This window comes from Cervus elaphus, chromosome 19 (genome assembly GCF_910594005.1).
Source record: "Cervus elaphus chromosome 19, mCerEla1.1, whole genome shotgun sequence".
In the NCBI taxonomy this organism is placed as follows: domain Eukaryota; kingdom Metazoa; phylum Chordata; class Mammalia; order Artiodactyla; family Cervidae; genus Cervus; species Cervus elaphus.
The window spans coordinates 32,423,604-32,449,793 of record NC_057833.1 but is presented as its reverse complement, the minus strand read 5'-3'; the positions used below and the strand labels follow the sequence as shown (position 1 = coordinate 32,449,793).

Below are 26,190 nucleotides of genomic sequence, written 5' to 3'. Positions count from 1 at the left end.
AACCAATTGATAGATTCAGTTAATTGAAGTGAGACATGTTTCTATTTCCTTTTATCTATTTCATTTCTTCAGTGATCCCCAAAGAAATACAGATACTGGTGTGCTGCTCATCTGAAAGAGCTGCAGAGACTATATGAACTGCCTTTGGTAGAGGGAACAGGGTATGATAGAGGGATGATAGAGGGACAGGTATGATAAATAAAGATGGGAAAGTGGGCCTTAAAACTATGCTGATCATTCTGAAAATTTAGAACAAGGAGACCTTGTTAATCAAAAATAGAGATCGGAAACTACTGATCTAAGCACTAAGAATTCTCTTTTATAGGAAACTAGCAAGTTTAATATCTGGGGGAGTAGAAGTTTTTTTAATAATGTTGATTTATTAGAGAACCAAAAAAAGCTGATCCAATGGGATGAATATGCACTTATTCATACATCCTTTAAGTTAGCATAATTGTACAATTGAATTACAATCTACATAAAGAAACTAAAAATCAGGAGACTGAGAGTTCTTAACTTTATTCCCAACTCCATGTGGCTTTAAATGGCCTGTTCAATCCATTCTCAGGCCCTCTCCACAGCTTGTGAGATGCTACCCCAGTTAGTAGGGGGAAAATTATTTGTTGCTTCTTCCTTCTCACTTCCCACCCCTTTATACACACAATTAAAATAGATACTAAATACGCAGAGCTCAAAGAAATGCTTTCTTCTTATTGACCATTCATACCTGACCATAAAATGTGTTAGTTACACTGATCTCTGAGGCTCCAAATTCCTTTTTAGAAGGGCAACCCAGAGACAGCTCTGCTGTCCTGAATCACAACAGAAATCCCAGACAACTCGAACAGACTGAATCTGCAACAATTTCCAAGTCTCCCAGAGGCAGGGGGAGCCCTTTGAGAAGCAGAGCAGCTAGATGTCACCAGCCAGGACAGGCAGGCAGGCATGGAGGACAAGCTTGCTGCGAATGGTCTAAATGCTGTGCCTCAAGCCTTCTGTGAGGTGACTGCTGCTGTTCAGAGCGGCAATGGTCTCCTACCCCAGAGAACAAGGTCTCCAAGCCAACTGAAGATCTCCTTCTCCTCCTAAAAACAGACCAAACAAAAGGCGAGTTTGGAAAGAGCTGCACAGTCACAAATGTTTGCATTGTCTTTAACTGGAACTTTTCACTAAAAAAAAAAATCATGTTCTGATTTATATCATAGTCTATGTTCATGATATTGTTGTCAAGTCAGAAGGACAGGTCATGTCACTAACAGAGGCACAGATTGTTAGTTCCTTGGCATTTCTGGTCATTGTCAGTTACAGCTGATTAGTGGCAAATCCAAGACTAGCTTCCCAATCCTACGATTAGTGTTATTTCCTTTAGAATATGCTTGCATGAACTACACACAGGCCAAAACAACGCCAGCCCATTCAATAATAAGGTTAACACAGACCTACTGAATGATGGGAAAACGGCAAGTATAAAACTAGTCACAACAGCAGTTAGAACGTATGTTTTGTTTTTACTCAGATAAAGTGTATGGTATGTAGGTGTGAAATCAGAACACAGCCTCTGGAGGAAAAGGACATTCTCATGGAATGTATATGTTCCATACAGTGCCTGATGCATTGTACAAGCATAATAAATGTAAATGACTGAAATCCAATTTATTTTCTGGCCACGCTCCTAGGAAATCTTATCTGATTTTCAAGCTGTGGGTGCTAAAATAAAATCTGAGAAACATAGCAGGATAAGAAATAGATCTTTTCAGCAAATCTGATATCCACCCACCCCATCTTCATTTTTCATCTTACTTTTTCTTTATTTTGAAACCTGATTCTTTTCTCTTAAACGAAATATTTCTGAAAGGTGTGCACCTAAGTCATGTTGATAGAAGTAAATGCTCATTCATTCATTATCAAATATTTTTGAGCACCTCTTTTTATAGAAACAAAGCTCTATGATACTCCCTCTGCTCAGAGAGTTTTAATTTATGTGAAAAGACATAAGAAACCTTACATAGCGAATTCAGATTTAAATTAAATAAAGAAATAGTTCAAGAATTTTCACAAGGCAGTATAATTAAATGTGAAGTACATGGAAAATAAGCATTTAAAAATATGGCTCAGTTGCACAGGACTTACAGAAGCAGTACACTCAGTTTGTGAGTAAATTAGTAGACCATATTTACAGTGTTTTGTAGTAAGTGTCAAAAAATAGTTCCCAATCAAATGTAATAGCTTAAAACTTTTTTCTTGGTTGAAAAGGGTAGCTTTTTACTAACCACAGATTTAAAACACATTTTAGAAATGCGTAAGGAGAGAGAAGTCTGTGATGGTATCCTGGGGCCTGAATTAGTAATCCACATATTCTTTTTCCTTTTTTAATTTTGGTGTTATTTCATACCCTAGATGTTATGTAGGGAAAAATGTCCCTTTCCGAAAACAGCAGAGAGGAAAATTATTAAAGATATTTCTGCCTGGGAATAAGTAAATATTGAATTTCAATAGAAACTGCCACTTCAAGCTGTTCATAAGTCAAAAATCTAGTGGTAGAATATTCTCCCGATTTCCTCAATACAAAATCTTAGTCTCAAATGTATAAACAAAAAGTTTTTTCCTTTTATGACACAGTAATTTACCCACTAGAGAAAATCTTTTATAGAAGTTAACCCAGTATAAATTTCATTGTGGAAAAATAGCTTCATATGTAAATATATATTTGTATAACTATACATGTTGATGAATATTACTTATTCTACAGTAAAAATTTTAGTAATAAGATCTTCAGTAATTTTCTTAATGAATCAGTAGTGCTTTATTCTTCAGGAGTCCCATTGATTTGGATATTGATTGACAAAAATAAACCCAGATGGAAAGTGCAAAATTGCTTACATTTGTAAAAACTGTTCAGTTCAGTTCAGTTCAGTCGCTCAGTCATGTCTGACTCTTTGTAACCCCATGGACTGCAGCACACCAGGCCTCCGTGTCCATCACCAACTCCCAGAGTTTACTCAAACTCATGTCCATTGAGTCAGTGATGCCATCCAACCATCTCATCCTCTGTCATCCCCTTCTCCTCCCATCTTCTACTTTTCCCAGCATCAGGGTCTTTTCAAATTAGTCAGTTCTTTATATCAGGTGGCCAAAGGATTGGAGTTTCAGTTTCAGCATTAGTTCTTCCAATGAATATCCAGGACTGATTTTCTTTAGGATGGACTGGTTGGATCTCCTTGCAGTCCAAGGGACTCTCAAGAGTCTTCTCCAACATCACAGTTCAAAAGCATCAATTCTTCAGCACTTGGCTTTCTTTATAGTCCAATTCACACATCCATACATAACTACTGGAAAAACCATAGCTTTGACTACACTGACCTTTGTTGGCAAAGAAATGTCTCTGCTTTTTAATATGCTGTCTAGGTTGGTCTTAGCTTTTCTTCCAAGGAGCAAGCATCTTTTAATTTCATGGCTGCAGTCACCACTTGCAGTGATTTTGGAGCCCCCCAAAATAAAGTCTGTCGCTATTTCCACTGTTTCCCCATCTATTTGCCATGAAGTGATGGGACCAGATGCCATGATCTTAGTTTTCTGAATGTTGAGTTTTAAGCCAACTTTTACACTCTCCTCTTTCACTTTCATCAAGAGGCTCTTTAGTTCTTCTCTTTCTCCCATAAGGGTGGTGTCATCTGCATATCTGAGGTTATTGATATTTCTCCCAGCAGTCTTGATTCCAGCTTGTGCTTCCTCCAGCCCAGCATTTCTCATGATGTACTCTGCATATAAGTTAAAGAAGCAGGATGACAATATACAACCTTGATGTATTCTTTTCCCTATTTGGAACCAGTCTGTTGTTCCATCTCTAGTTCTAACTGTTGCTTTCTGAACTGCATACAGATCTCTCAAGAGGCAGGTCAGGTGGTCTGGTATGCCCATCTCAAAGAATTTTCCACAGTTTGTTGTGATCCACACAGTCAATGGCATTAGCATAGTCAATAAAACAGAAGTAGATGTTTTTCTGGAACTCACTTGTTTTTTCGATTATCCAACAGATGTTGGCAATTTAGTCTCTGGTTCCTCTGCCTTTTCTAATCCAGCTTGAACATCTGGAAGTTCACAGTTCATGCACTGTTGAAGCCTGGCTTGGAGAATTTTAAGCATTACTTTGCTACTGTGTGAGATGAGTGCAATTATGTGGCAGTTTGAACATTCTTGACATTGCCTTTCCTTGGGATTGGAATGAAAACTGTTGTTTTCCAGTCCTGTGGCCACTGCTGAGTTTTCCAAGTTGGCTGGCATACTGAGTGCAGCACTTTCACAGCATCATCTTTTAGGATTTGAATAGCTCAACTGGAATTCCATCACCTCCACTAGCTTTGTTCATAGTGATGCTTCCTAAGGCCCACTTGACTTCGCACTCCAGGATGTCTGGCTCTAGGTGAATGATCACACCATCATGATTATCTGGGTCATGAAGATCTTTTTTGTACAGTTCTTCTGTGTATTCTTGCCACCTCTTCTTAATATCTTCTGCTTCTGTTAGGTCCATCCCATTTCTGTCCTTTATTGAGCCCATCTTTGCATGAAATGTTCCCTTGGTATCTCTAATTTTCTTGAAGAGATCTCTAGTCTTTCCCATTCTATTGTTTTCCTCTATTTCTTTGCATTGATCACTGAGGAAGGCTTTCTTATCTCTCCTCGCTGTTCTTTGGAACTCTGCATTCAAATGGGTGTATCTTTCCTTTTCTCCTTTGCTTTTCACTTCCCTTCTTTTCACAGCTATTTGTAAGGCCTCCTCAGATAGCCATTTTGCTTTTTTGCATTTCTTTTTCATGGGAATGGTCTTGATCCCTGTCTCCTGTACAATGTCACCAACCTCCATCCATAGTTCATCAGGCACTCTGTCTATCAGATCTAGTCCCTTAAATCTATTTCTCACTTCCACTGTATAGTCATAAGGGATTTGATTTAGGTCATACCTGAATGGTCTAGTGGTTTTCTTCACTTTCTTCAAATCATTGTGAATTTGGCAGGAAGGAGTTCATGATCCAAGCCACAGTCAGCTCCCGATCTTGTTTTTGCTGACTGTATAGAGCTTCTCCATCTTCGGCTACAAAGAATATAATCAGTCTGATTTCAGTGTCGACCATCTGGTGATGTCCATGTGTAGAGTCTCTTCTTGTGTTATTGGAAGAGGGTGTTTGCTATGACCAGTGCGTTCTCTTTGCAAAACTCTATTAGCCTTTGCCCTGCTTCATTCTATACTCCAAGGCCAAATTTGCCTGTTACTTCAGGCATTTCTTGACTTCCTACTTTTGCATTCCAGTCCCCTTAATGAAAAGGACATCTTTTTAGGGTGTTAGTTATAGAAGGTCTTGTAGGTCTTCATAGAACCATTCAACTTGAGCTTCTTCAGCATTCCTGGTCAGGGCATGGACTTGGATTACTGTGATATTGAATGGTTTGCCTTGGAAATGAACAGAGATCATTCTGTCATTTTTGAGATTGCATCCAAATACTGCTTTTCAGACTCTTTTGTTGACTCTGAAGGCTACTCCATTTCTTCTAAGGGATTCTAGCCCACAGTAGTAGGTATAATGGTCATCTGAGTTATATTCACCCATTCCAGTCCATTTTAGTTCGCTGATTCCTAAAATGTTGACGTTCAGTCTTGCCATCTCCTGTCTGACCACTTCCAATTTGCCTTGATTCATGGACCTAACATTCCAGGTTCCTATGCAGTATTGCTGTTTATAGCATCGGAATTTACTTCCTTTACCGGTACATTCACAGCAGGTTGTTGTTTTTGCTTTGACTCCGTCTCTTCATTCTTTCTGGAGTTATTTCTCCACTGATCTCCAGTAGCTTATTGGGTACCTACCAACCTGGGGAGTTCATCTTTCAGTGTCCTATCTTTTTGCCTTTTCATACTGTTCATGGGGTTCTCAAGGCAAGAATACTGAAGTGGTTTGCCATTCTCTTCTCCAGTGGACAATTTTTGTCAGAACTCTCCACCATGACCCATCTGTCTTGGGTGGCCCTACATGGCATGGTTCATAGTTTCACTGAGTTAGATAAGGCTGTGAAAAGTAAGCAATCTGATCACTTGGGCCACAGCCTTTTCTAACTCAATGAAACTATGAACATTAGAAATAGCAGTAATTTTTTATGTCGAACTGTGAATGCTATGATTTAACCATCAATCAAAGTCACTCCTCTCAGTGGTATGACCTTTCACATTTTCCTAGGGATGAGATTGAGATTGGTGTTGTTTAGTCACTAAGTCATGTCTGACTCTTTGGCGACCCCATGGACTGTAGCCCAGGCTTCTTTGTCCATGAGATTTCCAAAGGCAAGAATTTTGGATGGGTTGCAATTTCCCTCTCCAGAGGATCTTCCGGACCCAGGGGTCAAACAAGCATCTCCTGCATTGACAAGCAGATTCCTTACCACTTGGAATGACCTTGAGATTGAAATACTAGAATAAAATGAAAGATAGAATTAAGGACATGGTAGTCATGGTGGTGGTTCTTTACTTCTTGCATTTTATGGAAAATAATGTTTTTTCCTCAATTTACTCATGCCCTTTTGTTGTCTAAATCACTGTTAGCCATTATTCTTCTGGCTCTATAAACTTAAACTCTAATACCTCCATTATATTTTTCTATAATTTCACATGTTGCTTATTCATTCCACATTTACTCTTTTATTTATATTATATACTAATTGTGTCTATGTGTCAACACAAAAGTCCCAACAATTTGTTTCAAATCTCTCTTATCATTGCCTTCTTTCTTCTAACTAGAGTCCTCTCTATAATTTGGTTTGCTCACCTGAATAGAGAGGAAATTAATGTACAGAATGGTCAAAGGGTCCCTCCAACTCTAAAATTATAGTTCAATACAGTAAGACATCAGGGTTGTTGCTTTGTTTGGATTTTTAATAATACAGGATAATTATCACTTTAAAGAACAACTCACTGTGTAAGTATGGATGCCTACCATGAATGGAGCTTATTCTTCTTCTGTTATACTGAGAACAGACCATATATAACATTACTTCATAATTTAAAAACAAAATCTTATTTTGGAGAAAACACATTTTCTGTATATTATAATTAAATTCCAGCAGCTCATTCTCTAACTCGGCAAAGATGGGATTTGAGCCCAGAAAATCTGGCTCTGGAGTCCACCCACTTGTGTACAATATTATTAAACAAGCGTTTATTGGAGTGTTAGCAGAAAAGAATACAAAGATGAATGAGGTATGGTCCTGTCCTCAAGGGGGTTACAGAGCCAACTCCTTTCAGCAAAGCATTTCTCCAGGGCTCTGCTGAGAAAGAAGACAGACACTTTTCCACCCAGAATCCCCATAGCAATTCATCCTTTCCTTTCTCACAGCACTTTTACAAGTGGGTTATTGTTATTTGTGTTCACCTCCCAGATCCCTTACTTGAAAGGAATATCTTATACCTTATTCACATTTGTACTCTATGTTGTTGCTGTAAAATGGTTTTAAAATAATAGAAAGAACACACTGATGTTTACATGTAGCGAGCACATTGTAGTAAGTACAGTGCAAGGATGAAATAAGAGCCTTGGCAAAATAGCTGCAATTGCAAGATCAAAATCACCGTAATAATCCCAATTCAGATTGCAGGGTGGTTGGTTTGTTTCCTCTCCCAAAAGGAAAAAGGATTTAATGGAAAGATTTGTCATATTTTTCAGTAAGGTCATTTAAGATGGAGCATGTTTTTATTCACATTTTTAAGACTATCCTTGTGTGACAAGAGTTTAGCTTCTATTAAGCCAGATTACTTTCTATAGTTTATTTTATTTTATTTTATTTTATTTTAATCAGTTCCCAGATTTAAATTTCCAACATGCTTTCTGGAAACTATAGTCTGTTAATTTGTTTTTTAAATTTTAATTAAAGTAATAGCTCTGCATGCCTGTAATTTGGAAATTTTGAGTCTCCTTTCTTTGCCTAATCTCAGCCCTAAAGTCACATACATTGTCCCTTAATTGAAGAGCAGAATCAGAAGGATGGGTTCCTTCCTCAACTGATAATTTCCTTAGAGAGACCTGCTGACATGTCACAGAAAACATAAAATGCATTTCATTAATTTTCATTCTGCTCTCAGACTCTTCAAGGGCATAAACTTGGATGTGTTATCACATTTTCCATCCAATGATGCTAAGATTTTTCAATGTCATCAGTCTATACTGGCAGTTCTGCAGTTCCCAATGGAATAAGATAAACAGACTTGCTAGACAAGTTCAACAAAACTTGAGGCAATTAAAAATTAAGATTTTTTTCTAATAATCAAAGTCAATACGTAATCATTGCAGAAAGTTGGGTCTATAAAGAAAGAAATACAAAATCATCCATAATATGATAATTATTAATTTTCAGTCACTTTTCCTGGACTCTTCTTTCTGTAAGTAGAGGTGAATATCCTCAGGATACTGTGAAATAATAATTACATTTCATTCCAATTATCTGCCATGTCCCTTACAAGTCTAGGAACTGAGAAGCCAGAGGCAGCTGTGGGCTTCAGAGCCTCCTAGAGAAGATGGATACATGCTGAAGCACAGGGAAGGGCCCTAAACCCTACCTGAGTGGGAATGTGAGATCAGAAGGGGCTTTTTAGAAGAATACCTTCACTGAGACCTAAGCAATGTGCTGGCGTTAGTGAGGAAAGGGGACAGCGTGCCCCTCCCCCCGAGGCTGGAGAAAGAAGGCAGTGAAAATGTGGCCTTGGCTCACAAGTGAATATGAGGGATAAGAGAGAACAAATGGGCAGGGTCCACTTGGTATGAGGCTTTGTGAGCCATGATGCAGATTATGGACTTTGTGCTGAGGGCAGTGGGAAGCTATGGAGGGTAAGCAAGGGATACAGCATTGCAGCAATGGAGCATGGATTTGGTGAAGAGTGTGAAAGTGGAAGCCAGAAGGCTAGTGAGGAGAAAGTGCGGCAGTTTCAGAGAGAGGAATGAGAGGATATCAAACAACCAACCTTTACAGGATGCTTACTATATAATAGGCATTCTACTAAGCATGTCACATATTGAACTTAGCTCTCTCCGGAAATGAAGTTCTGAGGGAATGCTTTATAGTTCCAAGCCATGGTTAAAGATACCAGGTAGAATCAAGACTAATAGTTTTAGCAAGTGATCCAAAAATTATGGAAAACAATATTAAAATGATAAAATTAAATATTAATATGTGAATTTAGGAATTTTATAATAAAAGTAAAAATTTTAAACATAGTAAAGCTTATAAACTTATGTATTGTTAAAGATTAAGTTGAGTATTAAGTTATTTTATCCAAAAAATGTTCTTTGCCATCATCTTGAGTTACTAAGACCTAATCTGAAGATGAGAAAAATTAAAGCATTGAGAATCTTAAGCGCACACATGCATGCATAGACACAGAGACTTACACTCAAACATGTTGCATTTAATACTTGAACATGACTTGAATACGACTAAATATATCATGGACAATACACAGTTGTGCATTTTCTTTGTTAACAACCAAGCATTTATAGTTTCATATTTGTATAAAGTCATTCTTACATGTTAAATTATATAAAAATAAATACAAATTTACTCAGGGGAACAAGCTGATCATTCTTCCTAAAATTAAAACAATCTGGAAAAAAGTACTGCTGTGAAAAATAGTGAAAGCTCATTTGAGAACCATTCGCAATTTCTGTCTGAAGATTGCTGAATAATTATAAAAGAAATTCTCTTAGTAACATAATTGTGAGTGAAAGTCTATTGTTTTTAGATCCATGGAATAAATACTTGATTTTTAATTGTGATTCAGAGAGATATATTTTAAAATTAACTCTGCATTCAAAAAATAGCTTGATCATATAAAGTCAGGAAATCTTTACTAAAAAACATTTTAAAAGGACTGCCGTAGCTAATTTAATATATTTTTCCCTTGTATGCTACATATTCCATATGCTGGAATTTACCATTCTTTTGAATAATATGTGTTCCATAAAATGAAGATCATTAATTTTTTTATTTACTCCATGTTAAACACTTTTGTCTTTATTTTATGTCCTCACCTCATCAAGTATGTTAAACATAAACATAACTCAATCTTTTTTTGTACTACCTGAACCAGGGTCAACATTTTAAACATCAATTCTTCTTGCTGAGTACTATAATCATATAATTCTTCTAAAGAAGATATTAGGCTTAAATTGCACTGCCTCCAAAAGAAAATCTACCAGTTTGGGGTTGTTGCTTTCCTATTACTTATTTATGCCTATATAATAAAGTCTCTATTAATAGTTCATTGTGATAGAGATGATGAGACAGGGAAATTATTTGCCTCTTTCTCATAAAAAGATTGTACATTGCTTTATGCTAGTGTTCCAGTAACTGTAAATGGATCGTGATTGATAGACATTAGCATTAAAGTACAAATAAGACAAAGTATCTGTCAATTATCATAACATTTACAAATATATTGAGAATCCTTTTGTTCCTGCTCATCTCAGAGTAGTTTTTAAGTCTAATTACAGATTGTATCACTACTGTGTGAGGGACTATGTACCAAACCTGGGGCAAATGGGATTACCATGAAGGTGATGGATATAAAGCCATTTAAGGATTAAGTTATTTTAGGCTCCATGATTCTCTTCCACTAAGCAAATTGCCATGAGATGATGGGAGGAGAAAATAAAATTAAGGGGGAAAGATTGTTTTCTTTCTATGAGGGTTCCAGCTGCCAAGTAAGATATTGAATTTTATGGTTTCTTTTCAAACAGGCAGTGCAAATAAGCTATGCTCATCATCGTTCTTGTCTTCCAAAATTCAGTGCCTGGTTGCTTTTTGCCTTTGAGAAACTCTTACTCTTTTCAGTCTTCTGGAATTTAAACAACAGCCCTTCAAATGTGATCTGTTGTCATTTATTTGGAAAGGGTAAAAAGAGAAGGGAGAGGAAGAAAGGGATGAAAGAGTGAGTGAGGGATCACTCAAAAATTGAAACTTACAGTTCAGTCATGAAAAGTAAAAGACTGCATTAGCAAACTGCAACTTATTTGCATTCAAAATCAAGTATTCTACTTTGTTTAAAATCACTTAAGCAAATTATCACAAAGGCCTACTAAACAATGCTCTTTTTAACTCTCTATAATAGTAAAAGATGGGGTAAAAAAAAAGATCACATTATCAAAATGCTTGGCAACTTCTGAATCTTAGTAACCGTAAGTCACATGCATTTCCCAGTCATCTTTTCAGGATAGGATGCTACCATTTTCTTACAATATATCTTACATTGCCCTTTTTTGGTAATTAGTATAATTTGACATATTTTAAGATAATGAAGCCATCTGCTCTGAAGAGCTAAATCACCATTAATGTTTAAAAATTTTCCTCTCCGCAACAGAAAGATATGATGAAACTTCTAATCCAACTTTGCTTTTGAAGTTTCATCTTCCAGAGAGTTTTTAGAAGCATGATGATCTAGATTTCAATGCACACTGTCACTGACAGAACCCTGTTTGAGGTGGAGATCACCAGAGAAGTTTTTAGTTTCATCTAGTTCGCAGAGCACTGACTGGATGGAAGGGGAGATGTGGATGGATGCAGTCTTACTGTGTGCGGTCCTGTGTGAGGTGCGTCACTTTTACATTTTATTTAAATGGCTTATCTTGCTCAAGTACACATAAGCTAATCAGTGGAAGAGCCTGTGTTGAAGACAGGTGTCCTACAGACCAGCTGCTAGACTATAGTGTCCTATTGTCCACTTGTGTGTGCGTGCACTAAGTCACTTCAGTTGTGTCCAGCTCTTTGCGACCCTGTGGACTGTTGCCTGCCAGACTCCACTGTCCATGGTAGTCTCCAGGCAAGAATACGGGAGTGGATTGCCATACCCTCCTCCAGGGGATCTTTCTGACCTTTGTCTCTTAAGTCTCCTGCATTGGCAGGCACTATTGTCCGCTACTCCTTGCCAATTTTCTGTTATTATTTAACCCAGGTCATAAGGAAGATTTAAAAGGAGTCATGTTAAAGAAGCTTTTTTTAAATACTTCAGTGAATTATACAAAATTAATAATAGTGTCACAAAATATACACAGAAAAGGACAATGGGATATGGCAAAGGTGAAAAATAAGATATTATTGAAGTTAAGTGAAACGGCATTTTTATATAAATGAAAGTATAAGATTGCATACAGATGAAAAAGTGTAAAGATGAGAAAGAAGTTAGCTGAAGAATATCAACATCAGACATAATTTCATTTGCCTTAAATGTAAATGAACTAGGAGAAAATATTTAGTTGCTGAGTCATTTGGTAAACCACACCTGTGATTCAGTCTTGCCCCATCAGAGTAATTGTTATGTATTTTCAGTGGATAATTAATAGAGTCAACACAATTTTCTCAGCATCAGTACCACTAACATTCTACGCCCAGTAATTCTGTGCTGTGTGAGCGTCCCTGTGCATTGTAGGATGTTGAGCAGCATCCCTCCCATCCACCCACTAGATGCCGGTAGAACCCTCCCAGTTCTGACAGTCAGAACTCTCTCTCAACGTTGCTGAATGTCCCCTGGGGACAAAAGTCACCCTCTGTGGAGAACCACTGGAATAAACAAGCATTTATCTAGCACCTGTGGTAGGCCTGGCATGTGGACATAAACTAAACAAAGACCTTGATCTCATAGAAATTATATTCTAGTGTGAGAGTGATGGGAAAAAAAGACCAAACTATATAATGGAGTGACAAGTGCTGAAAAGAAACATTAAGGCAGGATAAGAGCATAAAGAATAATTTGGATGATATTTAGATTAGCCCTCTCCAAGGAGGTGCCTTGAGCAAAGACCTAAAGTGAGATGTGACTATCTGGAGGAGCAGTGTTTTAGATGGATGGAATAGCAAGTGGGAGGGCCCTGAGGCAGGACCAGTTTGGAATGTCTGACTAGCAAAGGGCCATTTGTTGCTAGAACTGAGTGAGCAGGTGGAAAAAAGTAAAGAGTAAAGTCACCAAGGCAAGCAAAGGCCAGATCAGGCAGAGACTTCTAGATTAGCTCTGCTCAACTAAATTTGCTGCCATGATGAAAATGCCCATGTATTATACTGCCTAAAACAGTAGCCACAGTGCCCAAAACACTGACCACATGTGGCATATTGAGCACATATGGCTTCTGTAACTGAGAAACTGAATTTTAGTTTAACTTTTATTGTTCAGTACAGTAGTTCATCACAGATATATGTAATGAACTACTGTATTGAACAATGCAAGTCTAAACCATAAGGACTTTGGATTTTTATTCTAAATACGATTAAAAAAAAAACTATCAGAAGAGTTTGAGCAAAGATGTGATCTCCTTAGCTTTAAAAGAGCAGTAAAGATCATAAAATTCAATTTATTTTCCCACATTTTCAGAGATAAGATCTAAGTGTAGTGAGAATTTCATCTAAATAATTCATGATGGATTCCTACAATCCCCTACTCACCCAGTTCTTTTAACTGGCTTTCCTCTCTTCCTGTTTTTTAAAATATTGTCTGCTTCTTTGATTGATTAATTTTGTGAAACTATTTAAAATCTTTTTTTGAGTAAAGATAAACATAAGTAACTAAATGATAAACAAATGGTAAAAGGTAGGCATAATATCCAAAACTGTGAAAAAGTATTAAGTAGTCAGTTTGGCTTTATGAGGGCATATAATAAGAAGAACCCAAAATCAAAAACTCCAACAAAAGTTATGGAATGTGATCTGTATGCAGCCACCCACATCTACACATTGTAGTTGTTCCTTATTTTTTAGTAAGTAAATCCATAAAGAAATACTATCTGCAGGCTATCTCAATACTTATGACCAAGATGTAGAAGAGAAAGAATAATATGCAAAGATTAAGTTCTGATGAATGGGAAAAGTAAACTGAAAACTGGAAATTTCCTTAACCAATTGGAAATAGCAATGAGTAAAATTATCACTTACCCATCAACACTGTTTATACACAATGCAATGAAGTCAATCTTTGGCAATTATATGATTAATCTGAAGTAAGCAAACAGATTAATCAAAACATTCCATTCTAAAAATCAGCTGTTGAACTGAATGAAAAAGCCAGAGAATGGCCCCAAAAGAGTCTAGCTATTGGTAAATGTGATTTGAGGGTTAATTTCCACTTTCTGTAATTTTCCCAGTGGTCCTTGCACCATCTTCGTCTAACTTTGATACTTAAAAAAAAAATTAGTATGTTTATCTCCACAGGTTTAGGACATGCTTTTGACCTTGTATGTTTTTTCACTACTTCAGGGATTCAGTTTACGTACACTGGTAACAAAAATAATTAATAAATAAGGAAGTGGTGAGGAGAATATAAGACCTTGATATGAATGGAAATGAGGTTGCTGAAGTAATTAATTAAAAATGTCATTGACTGCCATTAAGGGGAAGATTAGCAATTAAAGCAGAGAGGTTTTGTTAATTACTCAAGGTTGAAACACAGAACACCCTGAGAGCAATGAATTCATCAATGAGCATCATTTCAAGGGAAAGCTGGGTGATCTTTTGTCACTTGATTGAAGCTGTGTTGAAAAAAGGTTGAATTAATAACAATAGCAAGAGTCTTCTTAAAGATAAACATGGTAAGATGGATGCCCTTATGCCTAGATATTTCATGTCTAATAATGACATATCACATTTGTAAGAATTTCAGTTTTGAACAGATGAGAAAGGAAAACATGCTTGTGTTGGAGTAAATTAGAACTCACCAATTCATTTCACTTGTCTTGAGATTCAAAATTCATTTGTCTTAAGACTTTTTAATTTGTTTGATTTGTTTTGACTCAAAAATAACAGTGATTTTCAATTTTATCTTTCTGTTCTGAGAAATAGCAATTTAATACGGAGTAATTCATTATAATTTCACCATTCTCAATGCCTATTTTTAACACATTATTTCTCTTCCAATCAGAAAGATTACACTCTCCTTCTATATATACTATGGGTAAAGTTACTGTTTTATGCTAAGACATTAGCACAATAAGTAAAAAATGTTCATGAACTAAAATTTTATTTTAAAAACATTTATTTAAGTCTTTGGCAGATTTCTTAAAATTGATTTATATCTTACATTTACAAAAATATCAAGCAAAATTTTAACTAGTCTGATTTATCTGAAATACCTACGTTTTAGGCAATTCTTGTCTGTATTTTGCATTTATTTTATTCAAATCCTTACAGAGTTATTCAGATCAAACAGTTGATGAAGTCAACAAGATAATCTGCTTTGTCAAAGTTGATGATATTTATGCTTGAATGCATGAGAATCCACCTGCAGTGCTTTTGAAAGGACAGCTCCCAGAGCCCCATTCAGTGATTTGATTTCAGTATCTTGGGAGGAGCCCAGGGATGCTATTTTTATAATAACAAAAATTCAGGTAGTTTTGATGCAGCAAGATAATCTCTGCAAAAAAATAAATAAATAAAACAGCAGGTTAAAATAGCTCAGAACCAGGTTTCCATTTCATTTTGTTTGGTATGTATTTGGGTCCTAGTGTAGAACTGATATCTTCATTCATATTAATATACCCAGTATTTCTGGACATTATTTTAATATTTTGTGAAGTATATGTGGTTTCCTTTAACTTAACTAAGAACCTTTATATGCAATTTGTCTTCATGTCTATTTCCAAATTTCACCAAATAGTAAATACAGTATTTTAATCAATAACTAAAAATGAATTTGGCTTGTCTATCATGAATATAAACCTATGAAAATATCTGAAATGCTTTTACTAAATTTGACCATTTATACACCTAGCAACAGAAGTCTCTAAACAGAGGTCTCTATAGTCTAAGACTGGTTAGGTTCTCAGGATTTATTTTCCAGACAAGGTATTTTTAAGCAGTTCAAGAGCAAAAAATAAACTTATAGGATGACCTTTCTAAACTGTTATTATTCAGATAATACTACTTCCAAATTGGAAAGGCACTTCCAAATAGCACTCTCTCTTTATAGCTGAAATTGTCAGATCTCTTGTAGAAGAGAAAATATAAGATTCTCTGTATAAATAGTCAAGGGAGACATAACGGGGATAAAATCAGTGGTCAGTAGCACATGCTGGAGCATTATCTCACATGCCTCCTTTTTATATTCACATCATTACTGTGTAAATTCACTTTATGTCAGAACAGATTTCTACTAGATTTTAAGAAATTTAATTACTTTTTTAATATTATCATTTTAGTAACCAAAAGGAGCCAAAAGTAGTCTATCAGGGAACATAGGTAAGATGTAGTTGTTATGTATTTGCCTTTTGTCCTTCCTGGAAATTTTTTAAGTTAAACTTATGACATTTTCACATAAAATGTATAAAATATCTTCCAAACAGCTGCACTGTATAATTGAACTTGAATAAAAGATCCAATGCCTCTAGAGCTTTTAGATATGAAAATGTTTATTTTTATTAAATCTTTATAAAAACAAAGGCCTGTATATATGATTTTTTGGTTTACATAGGTTTGGGCACTCTATTTGAAAGATTAAAATATCAATAATATAAATTTGATCAAATAATTATAGTATTTCGGCTCTCCACAGTTTGGTTTTAAAACATATGGCAGATTAGAGTAGGTTTTTTGTTTTGTTTTTAGTGCAAACTCTGAGGCCATAGAAATTAGACAGTCTCTTAAAACCTAATATGCTCCTCATTCAGTAGCACATAAGCATGGGGCATAATACAGATTGTTCTAATAAAGGATTAAGACACAGATGTTTTCTGTGTTTCACATGATAGAATAGAGTACACTAAGCTCCCTTTGGAGACCAAGTTTTCTGAATCAACTTGTTTATGGAGCTACTAAGACTTCTGGCTTTATTTAGAAAAGTCTCAATAGGGTATTTGAGGCCAAGCTCTAAATCCTCACCTGAATTGTGTCAGTTTACATCTCCACTAATAACCCAGAAAGGATTAGATTTATATCGCTCTTTTCTCTGTTTGAAAATAGAAACTCTTTGGTCTCATCTATCATACTTTCCTAGCCTGTGAAATGAATGATTTGTCTAAAGGTAATATCCCGTCAAGATCTAATATGCTATGAAAATATAAGATAATTTAGATCTTTATGGGACATTCTGCATTGTGATTGCAATTATTTCCTGATTTAGCAGTTGTTAACAGTACTTATAAGATTGTTCTGAAAGAGAATGTATTATGTTTGCCATTATCTCAGTCCTTTCTTGTAAAATGCTATGCATTAGGTGGTCTGTCTACAATTCTAGGGCAGCTGAATGTTCTTCTAGTTGCACTCAAAACTGAAGTAAATACATTTCTTTTTTTTTTAATTTTTTAGCACCAAAAACATTTTGTCTTGGGGTATAACTGATTAACAATGTTATGGTAGTTTCAAGTGAACAGCAAAGGGGTTCAGCCATGAATATATATGTATTCATTCTCCGCTAAACCCATGTCCCATCCAGGCTGGCACACCCACACTGGGCAGAGTTCCCTGTGCTATACAATAGGTCTTTGTTGGTTATCCATTTTAAATATAGCAGTGTGTACATGACCTTCCCCAAATCCCTAGGTGTCTCTTCCCCCTGGCAACTATAAGTTCATTTTCTAAGTCTGTGAACCTCTGAAGTAAATACATTTCTTGATAGGAAAATTAATAACATGCACCCTCAAAAGGGTTACACTGATAGGAAAATGCAGGTTTGGAAAAATACTTGCCACACAGCTGACAAAGGGTCAATAGCCATACTATGCCAAAAGTTCTCACAAATTGCCAATAAATTGACCAGCCACCCAATATAAAACTGGGGAAAGGATACAAGAGGTACTTTCTAGGGGAAAAACTCCAAATGGTCAACAAATATGAAAAGATGTTCAAATTAACTTATAGGGAAATGAAAGGAAAGACATCACTTTATACCCATCAGACCAAGAAAAAATTTAAAGCAGTCAATACCTGTTGCTGCCAAGGATAGAGGAAATGTGTAATTATATAATTATAAGTTGCAAATTTTTTAAACAATTTTAAAATTAAAAGTATGTATTCTTTTTTATTCTGTAATCCTATTGCTAGAAATCTATCCCATAGAACTATAACAACCAGAACCTAAGGAAATATGCTCAAAGATGCTACTTGCAGCATTATTCAGCACAGAGGGGGAAAAAGGAAATCACCAAGTGAATGCCAATTTTAAAAAATAGTTGAAAAATCATAGTACATCCATACCTAGAACAACATGCAAACCTTAAAAAGAATGAACTAGAGCTATGAAGATTAATTTCGGTGATTGTTCATGAGGCATAATTATGAGAGAGAAAAACAAGATACAGAGAAGTGTCATATGATATTATTTGTAAAATGTAAGACAGTGATAGTCCCAGCTAATCTATATATGTATATGATTAAATGTATCTCTTTACAAATATGTGTATTTGACTATGGCTAAAATAGAGAACATATATATTGAATTGTTAATTATGCATGAATTGGATGTGTGTCTATATCTGGTAGTATGAATATATTGGTAGGTAGGAGGAGTAGGTAAGAAAAAAAAATAGACGAAATAAAGACTAGACTAAATAAGCAACACATATTATCCCATAAAAGCATTTATGTCAAGTTCCATATATGTTTAAAATATTTAACTTAAAATTATTAAAACAGTGTTTTTAAATCAAATCCACAGATCACTGCCTGAGAACACAATGAAAAATAAATGTAGCTAACATGTATTTATCAACCCCCTTCCAAAGGGTATGTGCATAGTTTTGGCTACAAGGACATGGTTTGAAGCCTTATTTATAAGCAATGACAACAACAAAATTCAGTAAAAACTTAAAATGTCCATTACTAGTGATGAACTATGTAACACTGCGTAGCCATTGAAAATGATGTTGTGAGAGTATACATATTTATAAGAAAGAAGCTCATAATATATTAAATCAGGAAAACAAGTTGTAAAATTATATACATATTTTGATCCCCTTGTCATTTTTATGTCTATCAAAAACCCAGTGAGGGAAAAAAACAGGTAAAATAAGAAAAAATTGATCAGCAGGATTTCATTAAAATTAAAAACTGCTCTGCAAAAGACAATGTCAAGAGAATTAGCAAATCCCAGAGGACTGGGAAAAAAAATACAAAAGATACATCTGATAAGACTATCATCCAGAATATGCAAAGAATTCTTAAAACTCAATAATAAGACAATTTGAACTTTTTTAGTAATGGGCCAAAAACCATAAGAGACACCTCACCAAAGAGATATACAAATGGAAAATAAGCATATGAAAAGATGTTCTACATTGTATGTCACCAGGGAAATGCAAATAAAATAATAAGATACCACTACACACCTATTAGAATGGTCAAAGTCTGAAACTCTGAAAACACCAAATGCTGGTGAGAACGTGGAACAGTGAGGAGCTCTCATATAGTGCTGTTGAGAATGCAAAACCATACAGCCACTTTGAAAGATAGTTTGGGGATTTCTTACAAAACTAAACGTGTTCCTACCACATGATCCAGAAACCATACTCCTTGGTATTATTCACCCAAAGGAGTTGAAAGTTTATATTCACACAAAAAACCTTCACATGGATTTTAGAGCAGCTTTCTTCATAATCCCTAAAACCTGAAAGCAACCAAGATGTCCTTCGATAAGTAAATGGATAAATGGTGGTACATCCAGACAGCGGAATGTTATTAAGTGTGAAAAAGGAATGAGCCATCAAACTGTAAAAAGACATGGAGGAACTTTAGATGCATATTACTGAGTGAAAAAAGCCAGTCTTTAAAGGCTACATGTTGTATGATTCCAACAGTATGACATATGGAAAATGCAAGACTATAGAGACTAAATGACCATTTGTTAAGCTTCCATTGCATCTCCTGGTTTACCAACTCCAGATCTGGTATAAAATCACTATTTGATAAACACACAGTGGTTTATTTTTAGTCCAGAAAAACATCTACTTCTGCTTCATTGACTACGCTAAACCCTTTGACTGTGTGGATCACAACAAAGTGTGGAAAATTCTTAAAGAGATAGGAATGCCAGACTACCTTACCAACCTCCTGAGAAATCTGTATGCAGGTCAAGAAGTAACTGTTAGAACTGGACATGGAACAATGGACTAGTTCAAAATTGGGAAAGGAGTATGTCAAGGCTGAATACTGTCACCCTGCTTATTTAACTTATATGCAGAGTGCATCATGTGAAAAGTGGGGCTGAATTGAAGCACAAGCCAAGATCAAGACTGCAGGGAAAAATATCAGTAACCTCAGATATGCATATGACACCACCCTTATGGCAGAAAGCACAGAGGAACTAAAAAGCTTCTTGATGAAAGTGAAAGAGGAGAGTGAAAAAGCTGGCCTAAAATTCAGCATTCAAAAAACAAAGATCATGGCATCCTGTCCCATCACTTCATGGCAAAGAGATGGGGAAACAATAGAAACAATGACTTTATTTTCTTGGGCTCCTAAATCACTGCAGATGGTGACTGCAGCCATGAAATTAAAAGATGCTTGCTCCTTAGAAGAAAAGCTATGACAAACCTAGACAGCATATTAGAAAGCAGAGACATTATTTTGCCAACAAAGGCCCATCTAGTCAAAGCTATGATTTTTCCAGTAGTCACATGTATGGGTGTGAGAATTGGACCATAACAAAGGCCAAAGAATTGATACTTTTGAAGTGTGGTGTCAGAGAAGGCTCTTGAGGGTCCCTTGGACTTCAAGGAGCTCAAACCAGTCAATCTTAAAGGAAATCAGTCTTGAATATTCATTGGAAGGACTGATGCTCAGCTGAAGCTCCAGTACTTTGGCCACCTGATGCAAACAGCCAACTCATTAGAAAAGACCCTGATGCTGGGAAAGATTGAAAGCAGGAGGAGAAGGGGGCGACAGAGGACAAGATGGTTGAATGGCATCACAGACTTGATGGACATGAGTTTAAGCAAGCTCTGGGAGATGGTGAGGGATAGGGAAGCCTGGTGTGCTTCAGTCCATGGGGTCGCAAAGAGTCAGACATGGCTGAGCAACTGCACAACAACCTTTCTTGACCCTCATTTTTTCCCATCTATAATGTTGGGGGAACAGAGGCTAGACTAAATGTTCTTTAGATTCCTTTCAGCTGTGAAAATTAAATAAGTTTGTTTCTACATTTTCCCATTTATACATGGCTTGAATAAAAGTTTAACAGTCTAACAATCAGGACACTTACATAAGGCTGGGCAGAATAGATTACATCAAGTGTCACTTCAGAACATATCTGCTGTGTATAAGTCTACTCTGTCTTCATTTTAATCACTAGACTAATTGTTCTCTGAGGGCACTGTCTGTATGGGATTCACTCATATTCCTCACAAATCCTTGCACACAAATAGGACTCAGGTGACATCATTCATATCTCCTTCTATTTTTTAAGAACAAAAACAAATGTCTAATATACTACTTTCATAAGTAAGCACAGTGGTAATTGAATATCTAGCAGACAGAATAGTCTAGATTTGATTTGTTCTATCAAGCAAATGACTAAAGAAAATATATTTTGTTACATGTTTTGAATTTAAAAAAAAAAAAACAGAAATACCATGTATTTTAGAGAGAAGGGAAAGAGAGAGAAAGAGGGAGGATGGCATGATCTTGGGCTTCCTTGGTGACTCAGACGGTAAAGAATCCACCTGCAATGCAGGAGACCTCGGTTTAATCCCTGGATTGAGAAGATCCCCTGGAGAATGTTATTGCCACTCACTCCAGTATTCTTGCCTGGAGAATTCCATGGACAGAGGACCCTGGCAGGTTACAGTCCGTGGGGTCACAAAGAGTCAGCATGACTGAGCAATTTACACACACACACACACACACACACACACACACACACACACACAGCATGAACTTAGAAATGATTTAGGCAGCAGAAGAGCTGTGCCGGTTTACACACAGAAAGAACTGAAGGAGAGTAAGAGATGGAAGGTACAGGAGAAAGAATAATTGGTGAAACAATGTAGCAAAATTTATGTGAGGGAAATGAGATCTGAACCAGAGTGAAGAGCTTCATCCTATCAGGAAATGTTTTCTCCTAAAAAATAGGCAAGAAGAAAGAACCACAAGACACAGACCTAGAGATGAGTGAAGGGAAAGAAAGGATTTTGAGGCCTTAAACCTCTTAGAAAACAGCTCTGGTTGGGCCCCAGGCATAGGGGTCAGCCTTTGTGGCAGGGATGATAAGAAACTGCCAGCTGCTTTGAGGACCCAGCTATTACACAGCAGCATGTGTCTGCAGTGAATGCAGTTATCTTGGCCTTGCGAATTTGCTCCAACATTCTGATCTTCTCACATGATTGGCTTTACCCTACCCAGGCCTGCAGTGTTCATTACACTTAACCATACCCTACAGGGAACCCTCCAACTGCTCTGCCCCAGAATTAGAAGTTTGTATCAAAAAGGATTTCAGTGCATCCGTTTGCACTTTATTGGATCGCGGTTCCACAGGGAGCAGCTGAGTCTAAGGACTCGTGCTACCAGGGGCCACGTTCTCCTTTTTCCCAGTGTTTCACTTCCCTGCTGCAGACATTAATGAATCTGCCTTCTGTAATTCAGCCAATTCTTTAATACAATAGACTCTTGGATTTCATGGGGTCTATAGACCGATCTAGATTGCCCTAAATCTAATCATTTCTTACATTAGTCAGAAATGCAATTGTTCTGATTGTAAACCCTGTTTACATGGGGACACTGACTCACTCATGTCATTTTCAACCTTTAACTGCACATTGAGGTTTGTTTCTGCACTTGAGGAGTGTTTCTAAGTGATTACCTTTTAAAAATAATACTGATGCCCAAAGCCATTCCAGACCAACTGTATCAAAATCTCTAAGAGTGTATCCTGGACATTTGTACAGAACAAACCCTGTCTTCCTTGAGAAAGCCACTTAACCTCTCTTTTCCTCAGTTTCCTCATCTGTGTATGAAAGTGACAAACTTCTCATATGGTTGTAGTGAGAACCATAGAACTTCTGTAGGCGAAGTATGTGTAAAATGCTTAGAATATGCCTGTGTTCTTTAGTTGCTAAATCGTGTCTGCCTCTTTTGTGACCCCATGAACTGTAGCCTACCAGGCTCCTCTGTCCATAGGATTTCCCAGGCAGAAATACTGGAGCGCATTGCCATTTCCTTCTCCAGGGGATCTTCCTGATTGCATTGAACCCCAATCTCCTGCATTGCAGGCTGATTCTTTCCTACTGAGCAACCTGGGAAGCCCTAGACTATGCCTGGCCCATCATAAATGTTCAGTGTGTTACTGTTATTACCTCATAGGGTTATCATGAGAACAAAGTAACTGTGTGTTCAATAAGTATTAAACAGATGAGTAAAAGAAATTTGTAAACACTAATGTGCTATTCATATGTAAAATATTTGTAATATTTTATATTATATGAGGTATACAGGTCTGAATATTACAGAAACTTGAAGTTTATTTAAACTTTACACATTGCTATAATTCTAAGCACAACATATGTGATTAATTATAACTTTAAATTGATTTCATTGTATTTTCAAGATCGTGACCACCACAAACAATTCTGTAATGACTATTAAAAAAATCTCTTGATACAATAGAATGGGAAATTTGGGGAAATCGTTTTATCTACTGAGATTCTGGAGGACAGGGTACTGGCCTAATTCATTTCTGTGTCTCCTGAGTATTGTGCTATGATTAGGAACTTGATAAATAGTTGGAAAGAATTACAGGTGAAGAGAAGAAGGGACATGCATCTCTTAGTCACATTTAGGAAGCCAAAGGAAAATGTTATGTATGGGATATGTTCTTCTCTACTTTTTATTTGTTTTGATTTTGAGCAAATAACTTAACCTTTTTGTGTGATTCTTTTGTTTCATCTTTAATATTAATGTTAGCATATGAATTAGTTCAACTGTTCTACTCAATTTAACAAATTTGAATGCCTTTTTTTAAAGTTTAAATAACTTTTAGCAAAATGGTGGAAATAATAACAGAGAACTGGAAGGGTGAGCTGATTTAGATTAATTCAGTTGGCTTCATGGGTACAGCAGCCTGATTTAAGCTGGGATGAGAGAAATGCCAATTCCTATCTATTAGTTAACTTTTAATGTACATGGAGTGATTGCTCTGATCAGAAACTGCAGTTGGTCCTGGTTGGGCAAATAAGGCAAGTATAGCCATGGTCCCTGGCTGCCTGTCTTGGATAGAGCCAGGCAACTTAGTTCTATTCCATGGCCTCTGATGCATAAGGATAAGAGGCTTATGGAAGCTTCTTGATGGGAGAGACTGACTGTGGGGGAAACCGGGTCTTGTTCTGATGGGCAAGGCCATGCTCAGTAAATCTTTAATCCAATTTTCCTTTGATGTGCAGAGCTGTGTTCCCTCCCTGTTGTTTGACCTGATGCCAAACTATGGTGGCGGTAATGAGACAATGGAGACCTCCTTCATAAGGTCCCATGCAGGCACTGCCACAATCAGTGCCCCTGACCCTCCAACAGGGCACCACAACCCACACCTCCACCAGAGACTCCTGGACACTCACAGGCAAGTCTGAGTCAGTCTCTTGTGGAGTCACTGCTCCTTTCTCCCGGGTCCTGGTGCACACAAGGTTTTGTTTGTGCCCTCCAAGAGCCTCTTATCCTTATCCATCAGAGGGCAGACAGAATGAAAACCACAATCACAGAAGACTAATCAAACTGATCACATGGACCACAGCCTTGTCTAACTCAATGAAACTGTGAGCCATGCTGTGTAGGGCCACCCAAGACAGACGGGTCATGGTGGAGAGTTCTGACAAAACATGGTCCGCAAGAGAAGGGAATGGCAAACCGCTTGAGTATTCTTGCCTTGAGAACCCCATGAACAGTATGATAAGGCAAAAAGATATGACACTGAAAGATGAACTCCCCAGGTTGGTAGGTGCCGAATATGCTACTAGAAAAGAGTGGAGAAATAATTCCAGAAAGAATGAAGAGATGGAGCCAAAGGGAAAACAACACTGAGTTGTGGATGTGACTGGTGATGGAAGTAAAGTCCGATGCTGTAAAGAGCAATATTGCATAGGAACCTGGAATGTTAAGTTCGTGAATCAAGGTAAATTGGAAATGGTCAGACAGGAGATGACAAGAGTGGACATTGACATCTTAGGAATCAGTCAACTAAAATGGACTGGAATGGGTGAATTTAACTCAGATGACCATTATATCTACTAGTGTGGGCAGGAGTCCCTTAGAAGAAATGGAGTAGCCATCATAGTCAACAAAAGAATCCAAACTGCAGTACTTGGATGCAATCTCAAAAACGACAGAATGATCTCTGTTCGTTTCCAAGGCAAATCATTCAGTATCACAGTAATCCAAGTCTGTGCCCCAACCAGTAGTGCTGAAGAAGCTAAAGTTGAACGATTCTATGAATACCTAAAGACCTTCAAGAGCTAACACCCAAAAAAGATGTCCTTTACCTTAAGGGGACTGGAATGCAAAAGTAGGAAGTCAAGAAATGCCTGAAGCAACAGGCAAATTTGGCCTTGGAATACAGAGTGAAGCAGGGCAAAGGCTATTAGAGTTTTTCCAAGAGAACGCACTGGTCATAGCAAACACCCTCTTCAAACAACACAAGGAAAGAGTCTATACATGAACATCACCAGATGGTCAATATCAAAATCATATTGATTATATTCTTTGCAGCAAAACATGGAGAAGCTCTATACAGTCAGCAAAAACAAGACCAGGAGCTGACTGTGGCTTAGATCATGAACTTCTTATTGCCAAATTCAGACTTAATTTTAAAGAGAGTAGGGAAAACAATAGGCCATTCAGGTATGACCTAAATCAAATCCCTTACGATTATACAGTGGAAGTGAAAATAGATTCAAGGGATTGGCTCTGATAGAGTGCCTGAAGAACTATGGGCAGAGGTTCATGACATTGTACAGGAGTCAGTGATCAAACCATCCCCAAAAAAAGAAATGCAAAAAGGCAAAATGGTTGTCTGAGGAGGCCTTACAAATAGCTGTGAAAAGAAGGGAAGCAAAAGGCAAAGGTGAAAAGGAAAGATATACCCATTTGAATGCAGAGTTCCAAAGAATAACCAGGAGAGATAAGAAAGCCTTTCTCAGTGATCAATGCAAAGAAACAGAGGAAAACAAAAAAAATAGGAAAGACTAGAGAGCTCCTAAAGAAAAT

General features: G+C 36.8%; 1 protein-coding gene and 1 long non-coding RNA gene across 5 annotated transcripts in view; one reads left to right on the top strand and one right to left on the bottom strand.

Annotated features, from left to right (window-relative positions):
• The window catches only part of PEX5L (peroxisomal biogenesis factor 5 like), a 264,931-nt gene that overhangs the window by 23,193 nt on the left and 215,548 nt on the right, over positions 1-26,190 (top strand). The gene's annotated exons all lie outside the window — the stretch shown is intronic.
• Positions 518-26,190, bottom strand: part of LOC122675289 — a 48,024-nt gene continuing 22,351 nt past the window's right edge. Inside the window, exon 3 of one of the 2 annotated variants that reach the window (XR_006335224.1) lies at positions 518-1,085. This is a non-coding gene — a long non-coding RNA (uncharacterized LOC122675289). Of the gene's footprint in view, positions 1,086-15,172; positions 15,428-26,190 lie in introns of those variants that run through there. The other variant, XR_006335225.1, reaches the window with a different exon arrangement.